The sequence below is a fragment of the Mauremys reevesii genome, linkage group 1, assembly GCF_016161935.1.
Source record: "Mauremys reevesii isolate NIE-2019 linkage group 1, ASM1616193v1, whole genome shotgun sequence".
Taxonomy (NCBI): Eukaryota; Metazoa; Chordata; order Testudines; family Geoemydidae; genus Mauremys; species Mauremys reevesii.
The window spans coordinates 222,719,829-222,730,224 of record NC_052623.1 but is presented as its reverse complement, the minus strand read 5'-3'; the positions used below and the strand labels follow the sequence as shown (position 1 = coordinate 222,730,224).

Here is a 10,396-nt window from a genome sequence, read left to right as displayed (position 1 = left end):
TCCCACCACCCTCTACCAATCAGGATGGGTTTCATCCTGGAAGGACCACCCCAAGAGGAGATTTGACCAATCAGGGCAAGCTCTGGGGTGGGAGGGTGACCCGTCCCGACGTGGATCTTGTGACCCCTCTAGGAACTCCTCTCACTGCCCTCGACCAATTAGGATTGGTTTTGTCCTGACAGGACCACCCCAAGAGGAGATTCTGACCAATCAGGGTGAGTTCTGGGGCAGGGTGACCCGTCCAGGAGTGGGCTGTTTGACCCCACTAAGAACTCCTCCCAGGCCCCTCTGCCAATCAGAGTGCAGCACCATCACCTCATAAGTCCCAGTGCCGGACGGACGAGGCCATCTCTTACCAAGGACACATGGTTTAGAAATTGTGGAAAGGCTGCTGAGAGGAAACATGGACTCCTTCACCACCCCCGTGAGAACTTTGGACTCTGTCTTCGTCCCGAGGGTCTTTGACCATCCGCGGAGAAAGCACTACATCAGCTCAGCCGTTGATGGATACGCTGGAACCCGAACCCAAAACCCAACTGCTTGTGAGACACCCCAATGAGCATGGTGGCCTCTCTTTGTCCACCCCCTTAGAGGTGGAATGTGATTGCGGCTCGAGGGAGTCACGGCGCACAAGGTGTACACAGGTAAAGGAATGATTAAGTCAGGGGTGAAAGTAACTTCCAGGACTTACCGGTACTGCCAGAGTCCTGAGGGGGCGTGGCCTCAACCGGAAGTGGCGGGGCCTCTCAAGATTTAAAGGTCCTGGAGCATCAGCTGTGGCTGGGAGCCCCAGGGCCTTTAAATTCCCCCCGCAGCTCTGGCAGCCGGGTTCAAGTGTGGATTTAAAGGGCCCAGAGCTCCCATGGCTGTGGGGAGCCTGAGCCTTACCCAGCTGGAGCCAGGATTTAAAGGGCCCGGAGCTCCTGCTGCTGCAGAGAGCTCTCAGCCCTTTAATTCCCTGCCCCAGCCTGGGTGCTGGAGCTGCGGGAGTGGGGAGGGGGAATTAAAGAGCTCTGGGATCTACGCAGCCACGGGGGGCGCTGAGCCCATTAAATCCTGGCCCCAGCCCAGCTGCTGGAGCTGCGGGGGGAGGAGGGGGGAGATTTAATGGGCTCTGGGTTCCCAGCAACCGCCGGAGCTCTGAGCCCTTTAATTCCCTTCCCCAGCCCAGCTCCTGGAGCTGCGGGGGGAATTTAAAGGGCTCTGGGCTCCCTGCAGCCGTAGGAGTTCTGAGCCAGAGATGAAAGTAAGCTGGTACGTGCCAGAACGGCACAGCGGCAAGAGCCAGTATGCTGTGCTGGACTGCACCGGCTTCCTCAGCGGGGATTTAAAGGGCTAAGAGCTCCAGCGGCTGCGGGGAGCCCAGAGCCCTTTAAATCCCTTCTCCCCTCCCACCGCAGCTCCAGCAACCGGGTTGGGGCTGGGAATTAAAGAGCTCGGTGCTCCCCGTAGCGGAAGGAGCTCCGGACCCTTCAAATCTCGGCCCCAGCCTGGCAATGTTCTGGCTCCCTGTAGCCGCGGGAGCTCCGGGCCCTTTAAATCTGCACCCGAACCCGGCTGCCAGAGCTGCAGGGGAATTTAAAGGGCTCTGGGCTCCCTGTAGCCGCGAGAGCTCTGAGCCCTTTAATTCGCAGCCCCAGCCTGGCTTCCAGAGCTGTGGGGGGGTATTTAAAGGGCTCTGGGCTCCCCACAGCCGTGGGATCTCTGAAGCAGAGATGAAAATAAGCCATTACGGTCCAGTACGGCGTACCAGGATGAGCCAATATGCCGTGCCGGACCGCACCGACTTCCTCGGCAGGGATTTGAATGGCTCAGAGCTCTGGTGGTTGCAGGTAGCCCAGAGCCCTTTAATTTTCCCCCGCAGCTCTGGCAGCCGGGCTGGGGCCAGATTTAAAGGGCTCGGTGCTCCCCGCAGCCGTGGGAGCTCCGGGCCTTTTAAATCCACACACAAATCCGGCTACCGGAGCTGCGGGGGGAATTTAAAGGCCTCGGGGCTCCGCACCGGCCTGAGCCCTGGGCCCTTTAATTTGCCCCTGAGCCCAGGATTGATTTAAAGGCCCTGGGGCTCCCAGCCACAGCTGATGCTCCAGGACCTTTAAATCTTGAGGCCCCGCCTCTTCCAGTTGAGGCCACGCCCCCCTCAGGATTCCAGCAGTACCGGTAAGTACTGGAAGTTACTTTCACCCCTGCTGTGAGTCCTTTAAATCCCAGCCCCAACCCAGCTGCTGGAGCTGCAAGGGGAATTTAAAGGGCTCTGGGCTCTCTACAGCTGCCGGAGCTCTGAGCCCTTTAAATCCCCGCTGAGGAAGACGGTGCGGTCTGGCACGGCGTACTGGCTCTGGCTGGTACTCCGTACTGTCCCGTACCAGCTTACTTTCACCTCTGGATTAAGTGACGGTCGAGGTCGAGAGATGTTCCATAGAGCTCTCTTGGCCGCAGTGCCCATGACGGAAGGTGGTACGTTGCGTTCCGCCATGACATTCATAAACACATCCCATCTTTAAGGTCCATGTCTGCTAGGAACAGAGCGCATCTGGGTCGCGGCCCTGACTAAGTCGAGCATGTTAGAACCATTAACCACAGAGCCTTTGAACACAAAAGCCCCTTTATCGTTCCATGAAGAGAGATTTGAAGCTTGGCCCAGCTTCTTTAGCAATATGAATGCATTTTTCTTAGAACGCTTCTTCACGCTATCCAGCACCTGCTGAGCAACAGAGTGTGAGGTCTTTGGTGTTTCTGGGGGGTTTCAGTTACATTCAGTCTCTGTTCTGGTAGAAACAGACTGATTTTCACTTTCTCCGCATCGCTCGGCTTCACGTACATTAGGCACCTTTGAAGCTCGGCGCTGTAAGGTTTAGCCTTTTAGTATTCGGCTCAGTCGGTTCTTTGAAGAACAGACTCGTTTCAACATCCAGTAAGTGAGTTGTGGTCAGTCGTTAGGCCCCCTGAGGATAGAGAGGTCACCAGTGTTCTGAGCGAATCGTCAGATTTTAACCCAACTCTCTTTAGAATGCCGTTTTTAGCCCCCCCCACCCCCGCCCTCCGGGGACACAGCGTCCATCAGTTTTCTGAATGAACCATCAAACTGTTCCCAAATACTAGGATATAGGGGAGCGGTGACGAGCTTATGGTTTTGGAAGAATGGTTTGTCAGTCCTTGGTGTTTTATTCACAACCCCTCGAGCGCGTTCTCCGGGTTTGTGAATGTGGGTGTTTTCTCAGGGTTTGCTGTGGCAGTGGCCGCTGAGGAACTGGAGTTGTGGTTGTTGTTTACCAGACTCTTGTTTTGCCCTTGGGTTTGACGGATATGAGGTTTGGACTGCCCGGATGCTTCATCTGCACTCTTGTGCTGTTTTGCGTTGTTAAAAGTCTCAAAGCAGATTCCTGGTTCTTTGGCGGTTCTGGAGGAGGTGTCCTTGTAGCGCGGACTAAGCATTGTCAGAAAAGTTGCCCATGCCTATGGGGGGGTGTGGGGAACCATTTTACAAAACTGAACTTTACCATCTTTCTCACCCACACCTATGTATTCACTTCAAATACAAAAACTCACAGAACAACCCAACCAATAAGCAAAATATATTTACTGGGCTTCTTCCATCCATCAGTCACTGATGCTGGTGAATTTTCCCTTTCAGCTGTTTCGTTCCCTTTTCTTCTGAGCTTGTTTTCCCTCTGCTCTAAGGATCTCTCATGTTTTCACCGTACTGTGGAGCAAACAGCATTATTATAAAACACATGAAACTGTCTTGTAAACTTAAAAACTAAATATTCATTAGGGTGTTTTTCTGTTTAAAAAGTCACAGCTTTAAAACAAATCATCCAGTTCAGGCTGTACAAGAAACACAGGTTTTGAGTTTATTTCTACCACTTAAAACATAAACCAAAAAAACAACAAACAAACAAACAACAACAAAAACATTTTTTAAAATACATCTCATTTTGCAGAATAAAAACCAAACTGCTTTTAAAATCCATTTTAAACCACATTTTGCACAGGAAAAAACCCTGTTGGTTTGAAACAAACCAAGTACTTTTAAAACCCTCCACCTATGCCTTGCCCAGACCTCTCTCACACACAAATCAGCAGCTGTAGAAACACACTAAACCAAGTTTGCCTCCATATACTTTTCAATAACCCCCACCTCCCCATGCATTTAAAAGTCAGTTGCAAAAAAGTTCCCTTTCACTAAGGGATCATGTGTTGCAGGCACATGCTTGTTCTGTTCCCCCAATGTGTGTTTGGGCCTTCAGGTTAAAGAACAAGCAAAAATGTTAGTGACTATTACCACCAAATCCTTATACAAACTGTGCAATACTTAAAGTTTTTTAAAACAGTATTAAGCACAACTATAGTTAAAATGGTTTTTACTTTGGCCTGGTGTGAACTGCAGCTTAAAGTTACTGGGTCCATGCTAAGCAGATCACGCTGCAATGAAGATAGGCACCATTATTTTCCTAAGACAGCCTGGGTAAAGAGTGGCATTATACAATGTATAGTTTCAGAGTTCAAGCCAGCAAGCCCTACCTCTGTCCGCCGTCCAGCAGCCTTTCAAGAAAGTTTCTGTTGAAAAGGACAGTCTCCAACAGACCTGAGGTTTTTATACTATCTTAGCCCATTGTTCAAACAGACTTCAGCATAGTAGCTAGCAGGTTAATTTAATCCCCACAGCTCTGAACTAATAGATCCTGAAGGACTTTAGGCACCCTTCCCGCAGCACCCCCTGTGGTGATCTGGGGTGGGGGAACCAAGCTGTCTGTACAACAGGCCTTTTTTTTTTCTTTTTTCCTTTTTTCTGTAAGTTAAAATAAATGTTTCTGTGGGGCCTTCTTAGAGTATTGAACAGTATCCATTTCCAAGCGGGGGGCCCTTTGCAGATATCAATGAATATCTTGGGGCTTGGGTTTTTTTTTTAAACACGTTTCTTTCATGCTTAAAGTTTGGGGTGGGGGTGTTTTCTAGAAAGAATGACCCAGAGCATTCGAACAACTCCAGGGCCATATTTAATCTATCCAATAGTGTTCCACCAACTCCTGGGGTCATATTGAAACTGTCTAATTGAGTTCTGCCAACTCCAGCAGTTATATTGAAACTGTCCAATAGCATCTGCGAATTCCTGAGGTTTTATTTCATTTCATATTAATCAGAACTCACCATCCACCCCCACCCACCCTCATCAAATTTAACCCTATGGCAACAAGGGTAAGTAATCGCAGTCACCCTGGCTATTCAGTGAGGGGGGGGCGGTTAAACCCACTCAGTTCAACAGGATAAGTCAACTGTATTGTACTCAAACACAGGTCTGAACAGCCTGTTTGTTTTACTGTAAGCACATTTCTTAGGATTTTCCCCCCACCCACAACATACATTTCAGCTTTTTGCTGTAAATGGGTCACTTTGACACACAAAACCCACAAGCGCTAGCTTCTCACAAACAATTGATTTTTTATTTAAAAGACATACAGCTCCTTGAAACCAAGGCAAGATGCTTCATTACTACTTCTAGCTCATTTAAGGGCCAAAGGCCTTCGAACAGAAACACGGATAGTCACAAAGCCCTTTTCAATAGGGTTTATTTTTAAATTTACAGCTACCAAGTTTTCTATTGCATGTTTGTCCCCTCACCATTCTCTAGCTGAATCCTTTTAGATTCCTTACAATAGTCTTTTCCTTAAGCAGGAATCTGTAACTTTTTGTGCAGACTAGACGGCCAATATCACGCCGTGTCATGGATAAACAACCCCGCATTGTGCTTGGATCAGAATCACACGAGGCCCCTTTATTACGAGCATGCGGGGAGCAGGGACCAGCGAACTGGCTTACCCCTGAATAGAGATTTTTCAACAGGTTTTATAGCAAAAAAAACCACAATTCGTGATACACGCGTCCTTGTTCACATGATTGCCATAACTGGAGAAATGCTGTGCAAGTGAGTGGAGACCCTGACTGTGTTTTAAAGAAAATGAACCAGAAGGTGCCTCCAATTTTTCCACTCCAGCTGTAAGCAGGTTATTTTCTTTAAAACACAGTCAGGGGCTCCACTCAACTGCACAGCATTGAACAAGGTCCCCCCTTGCGCTAAATGTTCTTGGCTTAGGCACAGACATTGCACAGCAGAACCTCTGGCAATCACGGTGTTTAATCAGCTTTCCAAACCCAGCTCAGCACATAGGCCCCAGAGCTTGTGGTTTATATCCACTGAAGTCCAAGTCACCCAGTTGTGGGGCTGTTGGCCTGGCGCATCTATGACATGGCCCTCGCAATCTTCACAAAGCTTTTCCCTAAGGCATTTCTTAAGGTCAGCATAAACAGCAACGCGTACAATAGTCCGCATGACTTTTTTACGCTCACGATGTGGCACTGGCGCAGTTAGTTCTATGCCAAGCCTCCTCTGAAACACCTCATGGCCATCATCCTCAGAGTCCTCTTCAACAATTTGTATCAGCATGGAGCAAAACTAAGGTGGGCATGGTTCATCTTCCCTGCTTGATGCAACACTGTCCAGGGCTTCCAGGCCGTCTAGAAAGGCATTGTCGAGCTGTTGAGAGATTTTCAGAACAGAAACAGTGTAAGCATCCCACTGTTTGTTTTTTCACAACCCCCGGTTCCTTACCCATTAAGAAGCGATTGCTTCTTAATCATTCATTTACCTGTGTGTTGTCTTTTCTGTTCACCTTGTCCACTGGTGACTCCCCACAGCCTCAATCACATTCCACCTCTAAGGGGGTGGACAAAGAGAGGCCACCATGCTCATTGGGGTGTCTCATAAGCAGTTGGGTTTTGGGTTTGGGTTCCGGTTTATCCATCAATGGCTGGGCTGAAGGGCTCCCCTCGGTCGCTCCCTCCTCCTCCTCGGCACTGTCGCTGATGTAGCGCTTTCTCTGTGGATGGTCAAAGACCCTTGGGGCTAAGACAGAGTCTGAAGTTCTCACAGGGGTGGTGAAGGAGTCCATGTTTCCTCTCAGCAGCCTTTCCACAATTTCTAAACCATGTGTCCTTGGTAAGAGATGGCCTTGTCTGTCCGGTGCTGGGATTTATGGGGTAATGGTACTGCATCCTGGTTGGCAGAGGGCCTTGGGAGTAGTTCTTAGTGGGGTCATACGGCCCACTTCTGGACGGGTCACCCTGTCCCAGAATTCTCCCTGATTGGTCAAAATCTCCTCTTAGGGCAGTCCTATTGGGTCAAACCCATCCTAATTGGTAGATGGCAATCGTAGGAGTTCTTAGAGGGGTCACACAACCCACTTCTGGACGGGTCACCCCACCTCGTAACTCAACCTGATTGGTCAAATCTCCTCTCTGGGTGGTCCCTCTGGGATGAAACCCATCCTGATTGGTAGAGAGTGGTGGGAGGAGTTCTTAGAGGGGTCACATGACACACCTTACTTCCAGTCATGTGGCCACCTTGACTCCGGAGTTAAAACCCCCATGGGGCGGGACTTCTGGTGACAGGTGGGAGGGACTCAGGGGTCAACGGGTAGGGCTTGGGAGGGTCAAGGGGAGGGGTTAGGGTTTGATTGATGGTGGCATTCCTGTAAATACCAAGATTACATGGATACCTTCGAAAGAAATGTGGACTCGTTACCTCTGGACCGGGACTATGACTGCCGTGTTGACCTACCACCTTGGCTGAAAGTTGCTTTTCCCTGTATTTACGCATTGTTGGGACCAGAATTAGTGGATCTCCCTGCGTAGAAGTCATGAAAACCAGTCCTAAGAGCAGGCCCTTTTTGGGAAGAAGAAATGTGGGACTCTGCTATGCGTCTCTTTAGACAATCAGCTCCTGAACAAAGTGATCATTTGAAACCATTACCCACTGCTGTGATTCCCATAATTGTTGGCTTACAGGAAATCTGCAAAGGGTTTCATCAAACTTCATCTGCAAGGATTTCCAATCTAACGCTTGTTTGGGCAAGGGACAAATGGAAGTCAGATTTCAAAACACACGACGGACATTTTAATGGTCTGATATGCTATTTGAGCTAACTAATGGTCCCCTGACCTTGCAACACTTCATCAGTGATGTATTTGGGGACAGTGTCATCTATTTGGGTGACATACGTCTCTTTTTGGAGAACCCAGAGCAGCACATGCAGCACATCCAAACCTGGAGAAGTTTCGGCAGCATGGTCTCAACACAGATTTGGAAAAGCGGAACCTCCAGCCAACTCTCCACAGAGTCTTGGGGATACATCCTCTCCCCAGAAGATGTTACCATTGATGCAAATAAGGTGGAAGCCATTCATAAATGGGGCAAAGTTGGAAGTCCTCAAGAAGTGCAGCGCTTCCTAGACTTCACTCATCCTGTGAAATCGAGACGTGCTGGCTCTCAGTGATGCTTAGACGGAAAACCACGCAACCCACACAGAGGATGGAACCAGCCACTTCCCGGTTGTCATAAGGAGCCATGATTTCTCCAGGAGCTGGGTAAAGGGCACAGGGATCAGCCTCTCAAAGGTAGAGGAGGGTCGTGTGAGGAGAGGGTCTAAGAGAGGAGGAGCGTGGGCTAGGCTCTGTATTTGGGCTTGGCAGGGATCGAGAGAAGGGAGAGGGCTGTTAGAGGGCAATGCGAGGTGGGAGGGGGGTCGGAGATGGGGGCAAGGCCTGAAAAGTTCAGCTACTTTAGATCAACTGTGCCAGAGAATCACTGGTTGAAGTGACTGAAAGCTCTGAACTGGGGCTGGGCAAAATCCTCCTCCTCAGATGGGAACATCCCAAAAGTCTGTAGAAGCTCAGCCTCTGAGGTGAACGTTGTGGCCCTAACCTCTCTCTGCTCTGTACCTCACAGGATTCCAACCGGCTGTTCCAATCCAGGAGGAAAACTGTGCCACCGAAATCTCCCAGCACCTGTGCAGTGAAGTGCCACTTTAACCTGATGTGATGCACAGACCTTGCCCTGGCTGTCTGCACAGGGCTGAATTTCACCCCGTCAGAGTGTAAGGAAATAATTGGCTGAAAGCCTTTTTCCTTTTGGACATCTGTCTAGTGGGAAAGAACCATGGGGATTTTTAACCTGTTTCGCTCCCATGCCTGGTGCTTCAATGATGCAGAGACGTGCTGATGCATTGGTTGATTTCCCCATCTTTTAATCTACTCTCTCCTTCTCTTTCAACAGGTATTCTAAGGGCCCCCGGTGCATCATATGGGCATTCTTGGGGGTGCAGATGGCAAGGGGGCAAGGCCTGAAAAGTTCAGCTACTTTAGATCAACTGTGCCAGAGAATCACTGGTTGAAGTGACTGAAAGCTCTGAACTGGGGCTGGGCAAAATCCTCCTCCTCAGATGGGAACATCCCAAAAGTCTGTAGAAGCTCAGCCTCTGAGGTGAACGTTGTGGCCCTAACCTCTCTCTGCTCTGTACCTCACAGGATTCCAACCGGCTGTTCCAATCCAGGAGGAAAACTGTGCCACCGAAATCTCCCAGCACCTGTGCAGTGAAGTGCCACTTTAACCTGATGTGATGCACAGACCTTGCCCTGGCTGTCTGCACAGGGCTGAATTTCACCCCGTCAGAGTGTAAGGAAATAATTGGCTGAAAGCCTTTTTCCTTTTGGACATCTGTCTAGTGGGAAAGAACCATGGGGATTTTTAACCTGTTTCGCTCCCATGCCTGGTGCTTCAATGATGCAGAGACGTGCTGATGCATTGGTTGATTTCCCCATCTTTTAATCTACTCTCTCCTTCTCTTTCAACAGGTATTCTAAGGGCCCCCGGTGCATCATATGGGCATTCTTGGGGGTGCAGATGGCATCAGACCTGCACCTGAATAAATAATAGGGAATGAAATATGCAGACACTAAAGTTCTGCAGCCAACTTCTCAGAAACCTTCGTCTTCCATGTAGGATCAGGATTTTGGTTTGAATTGATTTTTTTTTTAAAAGTGCTAAGCAGATGCTACACTGTAAGAAGAGGAAAGAGAATCAAAAACTGAAAGATTGTTACTAAAACCAATGAACAGCTGCAGAGAGTGGAGACCCGGCAAAGCAAACAAATGAATACTGTGAGTAAATAACCTGAAAGCAAATGGGGAAGAAAACCTCATCTGGGTAATTGTGGCTCTTGGGACAAAAATTGGGTTCCTGGGTATGTAGCCTGGCTAAGATCATCCCTTTTCCCTGGGATTCAAATGTCATTCTCTGTGTGGTGTCCTTATTTTATTCCTAGGAAAAGGATCCCCAAAGGAGGTGTAAGGATCCGGGACTCTAATGTCTGCCAGAAGATTCAGCCACCTTCACAGGTAGAAGTCACTGGCTTTCCTACAATGCCACTAGCGCTCTTCCTGCTCTCCAGGTCTGCTCCCTCCAGCAGGACAGAGACACCCCTTAACTCCCCGAGTCCTGATTTCCTGCCATTCTGAGGGTTTGCATTGCCCCCACCCCAACCATCAGAGACATTTCCTA

General features: G+C 49.3%; 1 long non-coding RNA gene across 2 annotated transcripts; it reads left to right on the top strand.

Annotated features, from left to right (window-relative positions):
* Window positions 1–7,988: 7,988 nt before the first annotated feature.
* LOC120404215 lies at window positions 7,989–9,979 on the top strand. 2 transcript variants are annotated; one of them, XR_005597867.1, is made up of 4 exons: window positions 7,989–8,424; window positions 8,786–8,933; window positions 9,364–9,511; window positions 9,691–9,979. It is a non-coding gene; the product is annotated as an uncharacterized LOC120404215 (long non-coding RNA). The 2 variants fall into 2 exon arrangements; XR_005597866.1 differs by having other exon boundaries at window positions 7,989–8,454.
* Window positions 9,980–10,396: the final 417 nt, after the last annotated feature.